Below are 17,910 nucleotides of genomic sequence, written 5' to 3'. Positions count from 1 at the left end.
GCCCCAAATACATTTTAAACCAAAACAATAAGAAAACCTACTAAGTAGAAGACAGAAGAAATTTGAGTACGGATCTTAAAGTAGTTTTACTTCTTGCAATGAAAAAACAAAAACAGCATTGCTATCTATATAAATGATTCATCATTGCATTCACTTAGAGTCCCACATATTTATGTTTTGATATATGTGCAGTTTTTCAGAAATATTAATACTATTGAAGTTTAGTTGATGTCTCAAGATTAATTTCTTAACTTTTCCTTTTGGATTATGAATCACTTTTAAAAATTATCCCAAGTTGAATCTTCTTCCAAATGTTAAGCCTTACTTATTGTCTGTCTAAATCTCATAAGACTATAAACAGACCATCTTTATTCATACCTTCACACGGTGATAAAATGAGAAGGCAGCATGTAATTTATATAAATATACAGAATTTGAAAAAAACCTGAATGACCATGCTAATGAATACAAATCAGTGTATGCTTTTGATAATTTCAATATTGAGATCAATATATTTCTCTTATGAGAGTGGTTCTCATTAAAATATATATCATTTTAATTCTATCTATGTTTATTAAATACCTCAATTCTATTTAGTTTAAATGATTTAATTTTTGGTAAGCTTTATCTTACTATAAGCCTAAAGCTTTTAGGACTGGAAAGTAATTTGATATCATCCAATCCTTTTAAGGTTTGTGGATTTTTACCTTACCCTTTAAAAGGTTGTTATGATTTATGCATTACTGCATCTTTCCAAAGGTTAAAAGCAAGGTACAGCCGTACAAGGTACCAAGAGAATAACCCACATTTCCTGCTTTTATCCCCATCTTCAAAATACATTGATCTCATACATCTCAATGGAACTAAATTATATTTTTCTAATTCTCTGAATGTTTTTGTTCAACTAAGAAGTTCATAAGTTAATGGTTCCATTTTATCTTCCTGCATTTGCACTTTAAGAATACAATGGTAACAAGAAACAGAAATTTCAACTAAAAAACACAGTTCTTCCTTTCAATCCTCTTATAAATCAGCACATAGGCAAGCACCTCAATGCTAAATAGGATCTGCTTTGTTTTTAACTTACTCTGTTTGCTCAGGGACTGCAAAATTTTGTGATAGGTATGACAACACTCATTCATTTTTATACACCCTAGTTCTCACAAATTCATTTTCATTGCCATTTGGAAATTATCTCCATCAATTCTGCCAAGTTATTTATATTCTAATTTGACACATTACATGGTCCCTTTTGAATCATTAGAATGACCTGTGATAGTGTCATCTTAATTTTTAAAGTATATATTGTATGTATTTCAATCATTTGTGTGACTAGTGACCTGTCTAATCCATGAAGCTCTGCATGCTCATAATTTTTAATGAATAATCATTCCTGCTCCTATGAATCCACCTTTCAAATCCTGGCACAACATATGATGCCACGCTTTACAACACTCACCAATTGATTTTCCTGCTCCAAAAGAGATTAGAGCCAAATCTTCATCAAGTATACTAATTCATTTTCAACAGTAAAATTGAAAGAGTATAAAGAACTACACATGTATCACAAAACGGTTCTAAATCATTATTCTGGACACTCACACACATACACACAAAGTGAAGTGGTTAAAAACAAAGAAAAAAATATGACCTTTTATTATACCAGGCTCTTTTTTTTTCTTTTTTCTTGCTACCAGTAAATGTTGGGTCTTTTGGCTCTAACATTTTTCCCACATATAATGATCAACATTCTTCCCATATGTAACCATCAACTTTGCTTCTGGTAATCTTCACCTCTCATCTTTGATGCCATCTTCTCTGTAAAGCATCATTTTACTTTCAGTATTGTTTGTTTATTCCATGTTCTTGAATTCCATATTTCCATATGAGATTATGGAATATTATATTTATCTTTTTTTGCCTATATGACCACTTTATAGGCAAACTGTATATGAGAGAAATCAGATACTATCTTTTTTCTGGTCTATGCCAGTTTATCCTCCAAAAATTACAAAATACATAGATAAATGGATGGATGGACACTTATGGAGATAATTAATTGAGGCCTGTATACCTTTTCTATCTATCTTCTAAGGAGTCTTTATCATATGAAACAATAGGCTTTCTCTAGACATTCACATATGTGGCCATTATCTCTTTCTATCATGTAACACAAAGGCCCAAGACAGGTCTTGAACTCACAAACTGTGCACGACCTGAGCTGAAGTCGGATGCTTGACCAACTGAGCCACCCAGGCACCCCTTTATTTATTCATTCCTAAGACCTATAAGAACTATTTTGTTTTAAGATCTCTAATTGTGGGTAAGTTTATAAGACTAAGACCAAAGTTGTTCTTTCAAATTTCTGAAGAAAATATGTCTAAGAAGGAAAATATCCCTTTAAAATGCATTTCATAAAAGGGAATTCAATGAGGTGTCTAAAAAGATTATAATTTTTAATAAGGCTTAATGAGAACTATATTAGTACATGCAAAGTGAGAAATTGCTAATGCAAGTAAGTATATTTTCAATTAGAAGAGTGTTCAACTTCAGATACACAGTAACATGATATCCATCACTGAAATTCTGTTGGTATGCTTTTCTGTAGTAACAGTCCATGTAAGAAATTTTGCGTGTGGATGTGTGTGAACATTCACATGGTATTGAAGACCAACAATAAGAGTTACTTCCAAAATATTAAGAGTGAGACTGTAATTTTTCTAGTTATCATTTTACTTTTAAAGGAGCATTATTATTGCTTATTATTTTAAAATAAGTGTGTTATTATTACACTAATTAACTATCAATATTAATTAATATTGACTATTAGTACTAATTATTAAATAATAATATACTTAATACTTATTAATTAATAACACACTTATTAATTTAAAATAAGTGTGCTTCCCTTTCAACTTTTTTTCTACATATCACAGTATTTTTCTTTGGGAAAAATGAAAAATAATTCTGATCAGGATAAGGATAAAAATTGTAACTGTTTCTCAGTTAATTAAATTAAAGTAAAACAAAGAAGTCATCCTAAAAATTATTTACAATTGGAAAACAAAGTGTGACCTAGATCTCTAGGTGAGAAAACAAAAACATTTTATTAATTTCTTCTAAATATTAGTATCTCCAAGTGTACTAGTTACTTTTCCAGTTCATAAACAGTATTACTTCATGTAGTTTGATTAAATTGACTGGTTATTCAAATGAATCGGTAAGCCATTTTTATTCAAATTGTTACAAGGTTGTTACATTTTGACAAAGTCATGGTAAATTCTATCATGATGGTAGCTACTCCAATGCACAGGGATTATCTAGATAGGTAGATAAATGATAGATAGAGATATAGATTTCCAAAGAAATATATATACACACACAATAGTGTTAGCAATGTTATCCCTATTGCCCGTAATACAAGCCCAATGTGAATAAATGACAATGACAGAATAATAGTCAGTCAAAGTGAATTCAGTTGACTTTGCTGTAAGTTTAGAGTATTTAGAATCTAAGAATATATTTTGCCCCGGTTATTTTGTTTTGATCTCTCAATTTCCCTCTTGTTACCATGCTATAATGTCAAGGAAACACAAAGAAAAACAAGAAAACATGTCTACCTTTATCCATCCTGTGCTAAAAGTATTATTGTATTTGGTTATATCCATATTTTACTTATAATGGAGAAGGAAGGTATGTGTCCTCACCTCCACTTGTCACAATTCTTTGATATTTTTGTAATTATTTACTGCTGCTTCTAATAATTTAATGGACTTTTCAAGATATTACTAATTAAGACAAAAAGTTATCCATATTCAATTTTCAATTCACTGTAACTACATACTCTCCTAAAGCATTCCCATTAAATACTCTCTTCAAGGTCACCTATGAAGACTTAGAGGAAGGGTCAGAATAAGACAGTCACAGATTATTCCGAGGCCTCTCCCCAGTTAAGAGAACACCTCCCTCCACTGGTGTTCTTAAGCAACGAGGCTATGAGTGTTACTAATGGTCCCCATTCCCCTATTTGTAAACCTGGGATATAGCACCCTCTTCCGTTACCCTGCACATCGTGTACATCTTTTAAAATGTTGGCTTATTTTCAAATTACCAAATTTGTGTCTGCCACTTGTGCCTTCAGGATCCTGACTGATAATCCATTTCTTTTTGAAACTACACTTCCTCTCATCTGCTCTAGGAGTAGCCACTCCTGCCTTCCTTGTTATAATCATGGATCATGGAACCCATCCTTTTCCATACCCTGGCCTTTGTACTTCAGTGCTTTCTAAGTGCTCCTCCTAAACTTCTTCCTAATACTCTCTATTCATTCACTGTCCCATTGTTTAAATTGCCATCTACATTCAAATAAATTACTTATATCTTTCTTCAGTTTGGATGTCCCACTTAACTCCTGGCCCAAGGGGCATATTTAATGACGACTCCTATGTGTTCCCAAATTGACTGCACTATCTTCCACCTTCTACATTCATTTATTTCTGAATTCACTGAATTATACTGTCTACCAAGTAGCTCAAACTAAGAACTTGAACTGTCACCGGCTCATTATAATTCCCTGCCCCCACTCATGAAATTCTATCAATTCTGTGTCTAATTGTTCCTTCAGTATTATCCCTTCATTATACTTTCATTATTACTATTTAGTTCAAGCATAAATTAATACTGGAACTGAATTATCCCACTGCCTTTGTTACTAAAACCAATCATGGTGTTCCATGCCTCAGGGTTGCACTCAAGCTATCACTTGAGCCCTTATTTCTAAATACTAATCTTGCCCTGAATGACTCTGACTCCCAAGTATGGGCTTAGCTTCCGTGAAGCCACCATTCTCTATAGAAAGCTTCCCTTTCCCCTCCCATCCTTGGTTACATGCGTAAATGTGGTTGTACAGCACACTCTTCAAATGTCTACTAAACCATTCATCAATTGTGGCAGATAAATATCTGTTCACTCAACTTTGAAACCAAGGATATTGGCATATGTATCTTTAATACTAATACCTGCAACAGTGTAAGCATGCATTCTATTAACTACTCTATGAAAAAAGAAAAAAGACACAGACTCCACTCTCAACTTATTTTTGTTAAGTGTGCAGATACATTATAATTGCCGTAAGTTCTGCTAACTTCACTGAAGTTAGCAGATTGCTCCTGCAGGTGCTATGGTGCCCCAAGATGCAGTATTCCATACCATATGGACTGGTTTTAAATGTGAAGTTCAAAATAGAATGAGAAAATCTAAAATCATTTAGAGGTTATGTAAGAATTAGATGCTTAATATAATTTTTACTCTAAATAAATTCTCTTTCTTCTTAATGGATACATCACTCTAAAGAGTTGATATTGCATAAGGAGAGAAGAAATGGGCACAGGAAAAAGCTTTGGATTAGGCTAAGACTGTCCTTAATTTCCTTTCTTTTCAAAGTTCCCATTAAGGGGCAATATCTGTATCCTTTGGAAAGACATTCTAAGTAAACTAGGGCTAAGATCAATTCTGCTCTCAGCCTGCAATAAAACTGTCATGGAGATTTACCAAATAAAATAAAATAATGATCGGCCAAGAGTAGCAGGATCAGCAGCTCAGCCAGACTAATGATATTGAAGAGTCTCGCCAGCCCAAAGAAAGAGGCGACTTAACGGTAATATAAAAAGTTGCACTTGTTATTATTGTGTGTTGATTTTTGTGTTTTCTTTTCAGCGGTAAGTTGCAGAATTCAGACTTTTAAGTATTTGTAGATGAAACAAGGGACATAAACTTAAATACTTCTCCTTGGAGAGGAATCAATAGTTACAGTTCTCTCTTTTAAGTCAATATTTTATACTCTCACACAACGGAAAACCATATCAATATGCTTACATCAGTGGTGCACTCGTCCTTATTTAGCCACTTGTTCGTGAAGTGTCCTCTGATGATAGTAAAAACATCTGCAGTGGATTCCAAATGAAGCTCCACAGTGAAAAATAACGGACCATTAACAGTAACTTAATGAGGATATTTCTGCTTCCTAAACTTACAATTTAATGATCACTTAATTACACAAAGCATCATCTATGTAAAATAAGAAATGCTACTATATTTATGATGGGGAATGCATCTGTCCCTTCCCTCTAAATGCAATGACAGTGAAGAATTCAGATTTAAGTGTCCACAATTTTAACCTAATGCAATCATTAAATAAAAATAATATAAAAACTCGAGTATCTCAGAAATTGACTTTAATTACCGCGTGGATATGATAAAGTAAATACATGACGAATATTATTCAGCCTTTATAAAGACAGAAGTCCTGACATTTGTGATAACATAAATGAAGCCACAGGATATTATGGTAAGTGAAATAAAGTAGACAAATACTGCATGATTCCCTTTACATGAGATGTATAAAATAGTCAAACTTATGGATGGAGAGAATTTAATAAGTGGTTGCCAGGGGCTATGGAGTGGGGGAAATGGGTAACTATTATATAATGAAGTTGCAGTTATGCAAGAGATGAATAAGTCCTAGAAATCCACTATACAACATGGTGCTTGTACTTAACAATACTTTCTTAAACACATCAAAATTTGTTAACATAATAATCTATTTTTTAATGTTTATTTGAGACAGACAGAGAGACAGACATAGTATTCCAAAACAGCACAAAGCACACTGCGGGGCTTGAACTCACAGACCACAGGACGATGACCTGAGTCAAAGTTGGACACAACCAGCTGAGCCACCCAGGCACCGCAGATGATAAATCTCAAATTAAGTATTCTTAGCACATGCACACACATGCACACATTCACACGCACACACACACACACCACAAGAGACACAAGAAAATCCTGGGAGGTGGTGAATATGCCTATAACCTTGGTTGTAGTAATGTATCATAGGTGTTTGTATATATTCAAACTCATCAAATGTGCACATTACATATGTACAGTTCTTTGCATATCAAGTATACTTGAATAAAGCTGTTTAAAAAGAAAATGAAAAAAATTTAAGTATATACATGCCTAATATAACCTAGGAAAATATCTAGAGAGGTTATCTCACTGAGGCGGTGTGTGTGGGGGGGGGGGTGTGTAATAGCCACTATTTTCTGACTACTGATTAAATTCTACAATCAATGTATTAGTCATTGATATTTTTCATATTATTCTAAGCTAATTGTTAAGATCTTGATAAAGGTGAAATGACTAAGGTAAACACAGCCTGAGGGCAGAAAGGCTTATAATAAAATCAAGCCCAGATCTTGGTACCCTCATTGCATTTCCAATGAGAATATGTGGTCTCTCTCTTTTAACTGAACTTTTCCCTCAGTACCTTAAGTAGATTTTGAAATTTATAGGTACTTGAATAGCCCAAGACTGATTTTTCCATGCCTCAACAGTAAATCACTCCACATTTTAATTCTATTCTAAGGAAAGTTTCATTTCCAATAATTCTATTTGCTTAACACCTTAAAGTCCCAGCTACTAATAATATGACTTAGTTTTAGCTAACTACATTTTGGCCTTCCTCTCTACCTGCAAATTCCTATCTGGTTTATGCCCACTATCCTTTTCTCTGAAAAGATACAGCTCTACTTTTACTATCCTGTAACCTACAGAATAAGTGAGACTTGTTGTATATCCCAATGCCTCAGATTATGACATATATTGAGAAAACTATTGGGTGCTCATTTGAACTTCCAAATATTATACCACATTTAGGGATATCCTTGTTTTGAATTTTAAATCATTACCTAGGAGATAAGATTTAACATATTCAAATATGATTCACCATATTTTTGCTGCAGTGCAGAACCATTTCAGAAATGAAAAATATTTCCTAAAGCACAGCCCCAATCAAGTCTTCAAGTCATGGAATTCTGGTCTAATGCAATGATGGAAGATAAAGACTGACTGTCACTGGTCTACCACATTATAAAGACGCAGCCACAAGATTCGTACTTCAGTCCCCTGATCATGACAGATGATGGACTGCGATTCTCCCAACCACAAATTCTCAAGAAGTGGCAGAACAGGGCTAGATGCAAAGCTTTTTTCATAAGACCAAAGGTTTGAGTCCAAATCATATTTAAACCAGGCAGAGAGATGGTACTTTCTCAAGTCAACGTTTGCCAAGTTGGTAGTGCAGGGCTAGGGCCCAGATAAACAATGTCCCATAATTTCACTCCTGAAGAAGCTAGCCTTTATGTCACTGGGGGGAGGGGGGGAGCTTTCTGCTGGAGATGCTATTCTTTTATGGGCTGGCAATTCAGTACTGGATTTCAGTGACTGGGCCACAAATACGCTTTTGCAGGAAGATCACAGCAGCACACCCCAGTGTCCATCCATGTTTTGAATGTCATCTGTTTTGAATCCATGTTAACTGGGTGCATACCTATTTAGAATTGTTTTCTCTCCCTGGTAGATCAAACCTTCATCACCATGAAATACCACTCTTTGCCAAAATAGTGCTTTATTCCTTAGAGTTTACTTTATCTTATATTAATAGTTATAGCAGCTTTTTTTTTGGTGGGTATATATCTGGTTTATCTTTTTCCGTCAATTCACTTCCAAGAATTTTGTTTCCCTACATTTAAAGCCTGTCTTTGAAAGCAACACATTCAAGTTCCAATTTGAAATATTCATCTTTCGGTTGATTTTCTGACCTCATATTAACCTGATGTGCTTAGTGATACATTTGGTTTCACATCTACCTTCTCACCATTTGTGCAATATTTGATTTATCTTACATTTTTTTTTACCTTGTTTCCCTCCTTCTAGATGGATCAAACACTTTATTATCTTACTTTAATATAGTTTTGCATTTTTAAAAAATAAAACACTTTGTTATTCTTTTACTTGGTAAATGATTGAAACATATATTCTGTGCTAACTATCATATACTTTAAAGACTAATTTTATCCTACCCTAATAGCAGTGGAACTTAGAACACTATATAGCCATCTATGTTCCTCCAAGTTTTGGCATTATTTTACATGATTTTACATGATTGAATGCTACATGTATTTTAACTTCCAAACTGTATTTCAATTATTGTTTAATAAGGAAATCATTATTTATATTGAGGGCCATGTCCATTGCTCCACATATTTCCTATATTACCATGGTTCTATATGGAGCTATCATTCTTTCTGTCTAAAGAACTCCATTTAATATATAGTTTAAAGTGTGGATAGGATACAAGTAATTAATTCTCACAATTTTGTTTCTATGCAAATATACATTTTTTCCTCCTTTCATTAATTTTTTTCCCTTTAGTTTCGAATAATAGGCCAAACTGGAAACAACTATAATAATAATAATATAGATAAATGTCAAAATTATTAGGCTAAATGAAGGAAGCCATATAGGAAAAAAATCCTATGTGGTCTCAAATATTATCTATTCAAAACACTAGGAAATGGAAACTAATCTGTAGTGACTAAAATATCAGTATTGCTGGGCCTGGGAGCAGGGAGGAACGGACTATAGAGAACAAGCTGCTGGAGAGGATGTGAGTGGGGGGATGGGCTAAACAGGTGATGGGAATTAAGGAGAGTGTTTGCTGTGATGAGCAGTGGGTGCTGTAGTAAGTATTAAGTCACTCAAGTCTACTCCTGAAACTAATATTACACTCACTGTTAACTAACTGGAATTTAAATAAAAACTTGAAATAAAAAAAAAGAAACCAAAAAAATGTCTGAGGTATCTCTTTTGAGGGATCAAGAGTTCTGAAACTTGATTGAGATTTGTGTTTATTCATAGATGAAACCACCGTCAGAACTCATTGAACTGGACATTTTAAATGTATGTGGCTCATTGTACATAAATTAAATACTGAAAAATTTTTAAAGAAAGCCAAGTTAGGAGGATTATCTCTCCTGGTTACTAAGAATCATTGCATGGGGCACCTGGGTGGCTCAGTCAGTTGAGTGTCTGACTCTTGATTTCTGCTTAGGTCATGATCCCAGGGTCATGGGATCAAGCCCTATGTCTGGCTTCATGGAACCTGCTTAAGATTCTCATTCTCTCTTCCTCTGTCCTCCTCCACTTGCGCTCTCTCTCTAAAAATTAAAAATATAATAAAAAATAAAAAGTAAAAGAAATATTGTAAATTTGTACATATTAGGAAAGCAGTCATTGATGTAAGGAGAGATAAACCAATAGAAAATTAAGTTTAGAAATAGTATAATTATATAAATTTATGTAACAATTGCATATAGTTGAGTATAAAGATGCACATATATAATCATGTATTATATGATTATTGTAATATATTAAATATATGTAACATATTACAATAATATATAGTATATATGCTTTTTATATTTATAAAGAAGTTTTTAAAGATAATGTGAAGATAATGCAATGACTTTTCACTAAAATTTTAGACTGCAGTATATTGTATTATTTTGGATTTAATCAACTGAGATTTGGCAATATCAATTCCAGGAGATTGTCAGTATATTTGAACAACACACTTTTATAATTATCATTTGATAATATATTAAATATTTATCATACCTTATAAATGTCATAAAATATATGCTGACTGAATATTTGTATTATGCATTTTATTGTAACCACTTCTAAATGGAAATGAAATATTTCATATAATACCTAAACATTTTCCACAAAATACCAGAAGCAAATTATATTTTTAATATATGCTTACATGGCCTTCCTGAGTATATTTCTACATCTCCCATCATTTTATCATCCCAATTTATCAATTTACTTTCCTTTCTCTCTCATTCTTTTAGTCTGGTATTCTTTTTAAATGCAACTACCCAAAATAGGCAAGCATATTGTTATATCCCAGTAAAAATACCCTCTGAGAGGTCCTCATATAAGGATTATATAAGGATCAGTTATTTCTGTTTATTATTAATTGCCCCACCCAAGTGATTTTTCATGATTTGTGTTAAAGTATTTGAAAACTACTCACAGAATAAGGGAACAATGAAAAAAGAATAAGCCTTGTACATTGGAGGCAATTATCCTCCTTTGAAGGTTTCTTTATAAACTGTCTAATATAGCCACACTGGCACATCTCAGCCTCTTCCACCTAATACATGATGAATCTTCTTCCCCCCAGAATCTTCTATTGCTATACAGCCTCATTTTACAAATTTAACTTTTTATTATCCTTAAAAGGAGCAGATATTAACTATACTTTGAGATGAGGCTATTTTAACTTGGAATTTCAAGCTACAACTTAGTTTAAAGATTTGACCCACTAAAGACCCAAACTCATATTAAAGCAGATAAGTCAAAGTGGGGTGTTTCTTTGACATATGAAGGTAAAGAGGATAATAAATCAACTGAGATGAGACAAAAGAAAAAGAAGATAATATTCCTAAAGACAAAGAGAGTATCCTATTAACAAGGGTCATAAGTTATCAGTTTAAAATCACCAAACAAGGGGCACCTGGGTGGCTCAGTCAGTTGAGCATCCAGCTTTGGCTCAGGTCATGATCTCAGGGTCTGTGGGTTCGAGCCCCGCGTCAGGCTCTGTGCTGACAGCTAGGTCAGTGCCTGGAGCCTGCTTCAGATTCTGTGTCTCCCTCTCTCTCTGACCCTCACCTGCTCACACTGTGACTCTCTCTCTCTCTCAAAAATAAATAAAACATTAAAAAATAAAATAAAATCACAAGGCAAAAATCTATTCTGCTACATGGTAATTTTAGTATGATAACATAATTCTATTTATTCTTCTGTCAGATTCATTCAATATTGTTCTCCCCAAATCTAGTTCTATAAATTTCACAACTTCCTGATGTAGTAAGTTTGATTTCCAATTAATATTAACCATTTTGGGGAGTCCCTTGATATATGCTTTTGTTGTTGTAGATTTTTTTAAGGGGGAGGATATATATATGTGTGTGTATTAACACTCTACACAGACCAGGTTAATTAAATACAACCATTTCTGTAAATACTACTTAATGGCAATAATTTTGATGAAATAACTTTTTGAAAAACTACCCTTCTACAAAATTTTGCTTTAAGTTTAAAAAATGTAGACAAACTACCAAACCACTTCCCATAATTTCATGTCATTTTAGATAATGAGCTATAATTACATTCATTCATCTCTTTCAGCATATACTACACTTTCAAATTCCAAAATAAAGTCTCTAACTGTGCATAGTTTTAAGAAAATATACATGCAGAATATATAACTAAATGAGAAGATTTTGTTTTGTAACAAATTAAAAAAAATTAAAGAATCTGTGCATGAGAATCTAATAAGGAAACAAATAATTAAACTTGAATGTGCCAGGCTTTCAAAACAAGTATGAATGTAGTACATATGAAGTATTCTATTTATATTATAATAACAGAGGACATCTGAAATAGAAGTGCTGTAAATAATGAGCATTACTGTTTTTACTGAACAAAGTGAATCTATAATTCCAATCATTTTAAAGAATAAGCCATATGCCTCTTTTCTAGAAACTATTGACCCCAAATTTTCAAGCCTCTTCCCTTCTAGATGTGATCAGCCAGCCAAGCCATTTGCCACTGTGGGTTTATACCCACAAACACATACACACACACATCTTTGGACACAAAGTGAATGACCATTTTAACTACTAGATGTTCCAGCTATCATGAGAATTTATTTTCATCCTTCTCTTTTAAGGTTTTTGCTGACCTGGACTACAGTACATTCTGGCCTGTAACAATATACCCATTCCATCCATTGATGAATCAAGTCTGACTTCTTTCCTCTAACATTTCTTCATAATGGAAATACTCTGCCCCAATATAGCCACAGGTTTGAGTTGAAAGGGACATCAATAGTCATCTGCTCTGTTTACTCCTGCAGTTTATGTTTGCTTTCTAGCTTTGCCAGTGACCAATCTATGAAATAGCAGTTCCACTTTTCAATGGACTGATGCTCCATTTAAACTTAAGACAGAATAAATCTGATACTTAGACTTCATTACATCAGCTCTGGCAATGTAGTCACTTGATATTCTATGGGAAAATGTTTTGTCTCTACCAAAGCCTAATAGCAGGCCAAGACTCCATGGATCCACCATTACTGGCAGTACTCCATTTTAACACCTGAAGCTCAAACACCTCACCTCTAAGGGCAGAATAGTGGTGGTGGAGCACTGACAATCCAAACTTTTAATGTTAACCCAAACTTTTAATCCAAAACCCTAGAATTATATTCTCCTCTTCCTTTTTTTCAGTTATCAGAATAACTGCACATAGGTCCATTTGTGAAAGAACCAAGGGAAATCACGATCATTTTTACTTTCTATAAGAATGTGGTCTCAGGGGTGCTGGGGTGGCTCCATCAGTTCAATGTCCGACTTCAACACAGGTCGTGATCTCTCGGTTCATGGGTTCGAGCCCCGCCTTGGGCTCTGTGCTGACAGCTAGCTCAGAGCTTGGAGCCTGTTTTCAGATTCTGTGTCTCCTTCTCTCTCTCTTTCTGACCCTCTCCTGCTCACACTGTCTCTCTCTCCCTCTCAAAAATAAATAAAACAGGTAAAAAATTTAAAAAAAAGAATCTGGTCTCTCAGTCAATGGTTTCATGTCTAAAAACTGGCTCAGAGCTGGAAGAGTTTATGATTTATTTTATTTATTTATTTATATATTTATGATCTATCTTGGACTGTTTCTGATAAAACATATTGAGCAATATTATCAATATTAGCTACTCAACTATTTTACCTTCTTCTGTTAAGCCTCTGCATAATGGGTAGACCCCTGCTGTCACTTTGACTTTGCTGTTTATTATAAAGTATCATCTCCAGGCTTTGATTGTTAACCACCACTACCTGGCCTCTATTATTCTGAGATTCTACCCTCCCATTGCTCTAGGGACCTCATTTCTTAAAATAATCACTTGCTGATCGTGCTGACCAACAAGGAGTTTCATAGAGATACTGGCATGCTCTTCATGAGTATATCAATTATTACTTTGGATAGCAAATTTAGCTCCATTTCTCACTAATCTACACTCAAAATCATCATAAGGATACACAAAAGACAACTGAATATTCAACCATCTTCCTTATTTCAAAAATGATCAAAAAGTGTCCAAAACCAAAACAAAAGTGAAAAAGGAAGAAATAAAACACCCCATAAATTTTAAGAAGTCAAGGACTCACAAATGAAAACTGAATAGGAATAGCATACAACAAACAACAAAGAGACTTGAAGGAAATATATTTAAAAAAAGAAAATATAATTCAAGGCATAAAATAATACTATAAGATTATTTCATGCTGCAAAATATCTTAAAAGCAAATGAAATAAAACAAGTCAATTATAATAAGATCATTAAAAACAGAATTAAATAAAATCAATGAACAGTAGTGAGGAAAATAAGGGCCAAAACAACATAATTAAAGAAACAATAAAGTACAAACTAATAGCTCTTGATAGAAACAAATGTAGGGACATAGGAGAAAAGTTTGCAGACCATGGTTTCACAGGATAAAGCAATTCTAAGGAAGGTGAATTAGGAGAGAAGCAGAACAACAACAACAACAGCAAAACCCTAACCCAGCAGAAGAAAAGAAATAATAAAGATAAGGGCAGAAATAAACAATAGAGGATCCAAAACAAAACAAACTAAAACAGTAGAACAACAGATCAATGAAACTAAGAATTGGTTTTCCGAAAAAATAAACAAAATTGATAAAACCCTAGCCAGACTTCTCAAAAAAAGAGGACCCAAATGGATAAAATCACGAATAAAATGGATTTATCACAACCAAGCCCTCAGAAATACAAGCAATTATCAGAGAATACTATGAAAAATTATGTGCCAACAAGGACAACCTGGAAGAAATGGGAAAATTCCTGGATACCCACACACCATCAAAACTCAAATGAGAAATAACAGAAAATTTGAACAGATCCATAACTAGTGAAAAAAATTCAGTTATCAAAAATCACCCAACAAGTAAGAGTGCAGGGCCAGATGGTTTCTCTGAGGAATTCTACCAGACATTTACAGTTAATACCTCTCCTTCTCAAGCTGTTCCAAAAAATAGAAAAGGAAGTTTTCTTCCAGAAAACATTTCCGGGGGGGAGGGGGGGAACCTTGAGTTTGGAAGAAAAGTACTGAAAAATGAATAAAGAACTGACACTGAAGTTTTACACATATTCAACAAATGCACATATATAAAACACCAAAGCATACCAGAGAAGGGAACAAGCTATTTACTTCTCCGAGAGTAAATACTACATCATTCCCAAAAGTTAGAAACAAGGCTGGCCTCATATTTCTCCTAAAGAACATTTAATGCCAAAGAACAATGGAAACTTGTCTACAAAGTTCTGAGAGGGGAAAAAAAGTGTAAATTGAAAATATTATTGTCAAGTACCAAACAGATATTTAAAAAATTTTTTTAATTTTTTAACGTTTATTTATTTTTGAGAGAGAGAGAGAGAGAGAGAGAGAGAGAGAGAGAGAGAGAGAGAGAGAGTGTGTGTGTGTGAGTGAGCAGGGGAGGGGCAGAGAGAGAGGGAAACACAGAATCTGAAGTAGGCTTGAGGCTCTCAGCTGTCAGCCCAGAGCTGGATGCAGGGCTCGAATTCATGATCCACAAGGTCATGACCAAAGCCGGAGTCAGAAGCTTAACTGACTAAGCCCCCAAGGTGCCCCTCAAGTAGAGATTTTTAAACATGTACGAAGTAAGGCCACATGGGGCGCCTGGGTGGCTCATTCAGCTAAACCTCCAATTTCAGCTCACTGCATGATCTCAGGTTCGTAGATTCGAGCCCCACGTCAGGCTCTGTGCTGACAGCTCAGAGCCTGGAGCCTGCTTCCGATTCTGGTCTCCTTCTCTCTCTGCACCTCCCCACTCATGCTCTGGCTCTCTCTGTCTAAAAAATAAATAAAAAACATTAAGAAAAAGAAGTAAGGCCATGTTAATTCTGGATACATAATAAAGAACATACAAAACAACAGATTATTTTCTGAATGACTCAAAACATGAACACACATATAAAAATAATTCACAGGGATCAATGAAAACATTTAAAAACAGAATTAATCTCTTCTACTTTAAATTCTGACCAGGTATTTGTACTTGGACACAACTTATTTGTGCTCTGGATCTCATTATTGCTTATTTTCTCAATAGTTCATTCCATTGGGTATTTATGGAAGAAATAATACAATTTTGGGTATTTTTAAAATTTATTCACTTGAGAGAGATAGAGAGAGAGAGTATAAGCAGGAGAAGGGCAGTTAGAGGGGGAGAAAGAGTCCCAAGCACGCTTTGTGCTGTCAGCACAGAGGCTGAAGTGGGGCTCAATCTCAGGAACCATTAGATCATGACCTGAGGCCGCAGACGCTTCTTCACAGTATTTTCTTAAAAATGACAACTGGCCTGGGGCGCCTGGGTGGCTCAGTCAGTTGAGCATCCCACTTTGGCTCAGGTCATGATCTCACAGTTCGTGGCTTCGAGCCAGGCATCAGGCTCTGTGCTGATAGCTCAAAGCCTGGACCCTGCTTCGGATTCTATGCCTCCCTCTCTGTCTGTCCCTCCCCAACCTGCTCAAGCACGTATGTGCACTTTCTCTCTCTCTGTCCTCAGAAATGAACATTAAAATTTTTTAAAAATAACAGCTGGCATTGGGGAGTGGGGAAGGAAGCACAGGAAGTATGGATGAACAAGATTATCCATATGTTGAAAACTTGAAACCAGTGCAGAGAGACATAGAAGTTTATTATACTATTCTTAGTACTTTTGTTTATATGTAAAATTTTCTATAATAAAACATTTAAAACTGTATCTTCCTTTGGCAATCCCTCTTTCCTACATCCTCAAGCGGTCTTCTCTTTGTAAGAGAAGTTCCCTTAAATTCAAATATATTACTAGCAATCTTTAAAAAATGAGCACCCCAATACTTGTTCCAGGTGCTCTTTCTCTTCTTTGTCTACATTGGCGAGAATCCCTTGAGTCATTAATTCCCAAATGTATATATCTTCTTTATGCCTGAGATTCAGTATTTAGATACCTTATTTCCTTATTTTCACCTCATTCAGATGTCTTCCACATTCTAAGTTTTAAAATTCCTAAGTCGATCTGTTATTTGATACATCTACACCACATATACCCAGATCTCTGATATCGCCTTCACTCAGCCCTAGGTCAGTAAACAGTACTCTATCATTTCCCCTGTGTCAATAAAGAAAGCTAAAATTTCCTCCTTGTTTCCTTTTTTTCTTATCACCCAACTCCATGAAGAAATTGTTTATTTTCTACTAATAAATTATGTCTTAAATTCAAATATTTATTTCTACTTCAATATTCTGGTCTCAAACACTATTCTCAAATACCTAGAGTATTCCTACAACTTCTATCTAGATCCCTGATAACAATTTGAATCACTCACAATGCTGATGCATTTTCCTCACACCAGCCCCAACTTAGTTTTGGTTTGTTTGTTTAAATCCGTATCTTAAACAAAGGTTAAGTCACACCAGTGTTTAAAAATCTTTAGTGGCTTTTTGTTGCATGTAGGATAAAATACAAATTCCTTAATAACATCTTGAAAATTTGCACGTTCTTGTTCATTTGAAACTTTTGCATGTTCTTGTTCATATCCACCTCTGTGACTTCATCTGTTTTCTCTCATCTTTCTTCATCAAATTTGGGTCATTTGACTTTTTTCTTTACTCATTTTCATATCCTTGAATATACCAAGCTTTTCTTATTTAAAATATTTTGCATTTTCTATTTCCACTCCACAAAAATTGTTTCAGCCTATTTTTTCAGGGGTTGTATTATCTCTTAGTCTTCTCTGTTGATATGTTAAATATTCAGAGATGTTTCTCTGAAATATTTTCTTCATATACTTTTATTTAAAAATAGTATTTCTTTAACAGTTTACAAATAGTTCACTTAATTGATTACTTCACTTATAAAC

This window comes from Suricata suricatta, chromosome 13, assembly GCF_006229205.1.
Source record: "Suricata suricatta isolate VVHF042 chromosome 13, meerkat_22Aug2017_6uvM2_HiC, whole genome shotgun sequence".
In the NCBI taxonomy this organism is placed as follows: Eukaryota; Metazoa; Chordata; class Mammalia; order Carnivora; family Herpestidae; genus Suricata; species Suricata suricatta.
This window is presented reverse-complemented; position numbering follows the sequence as displayed.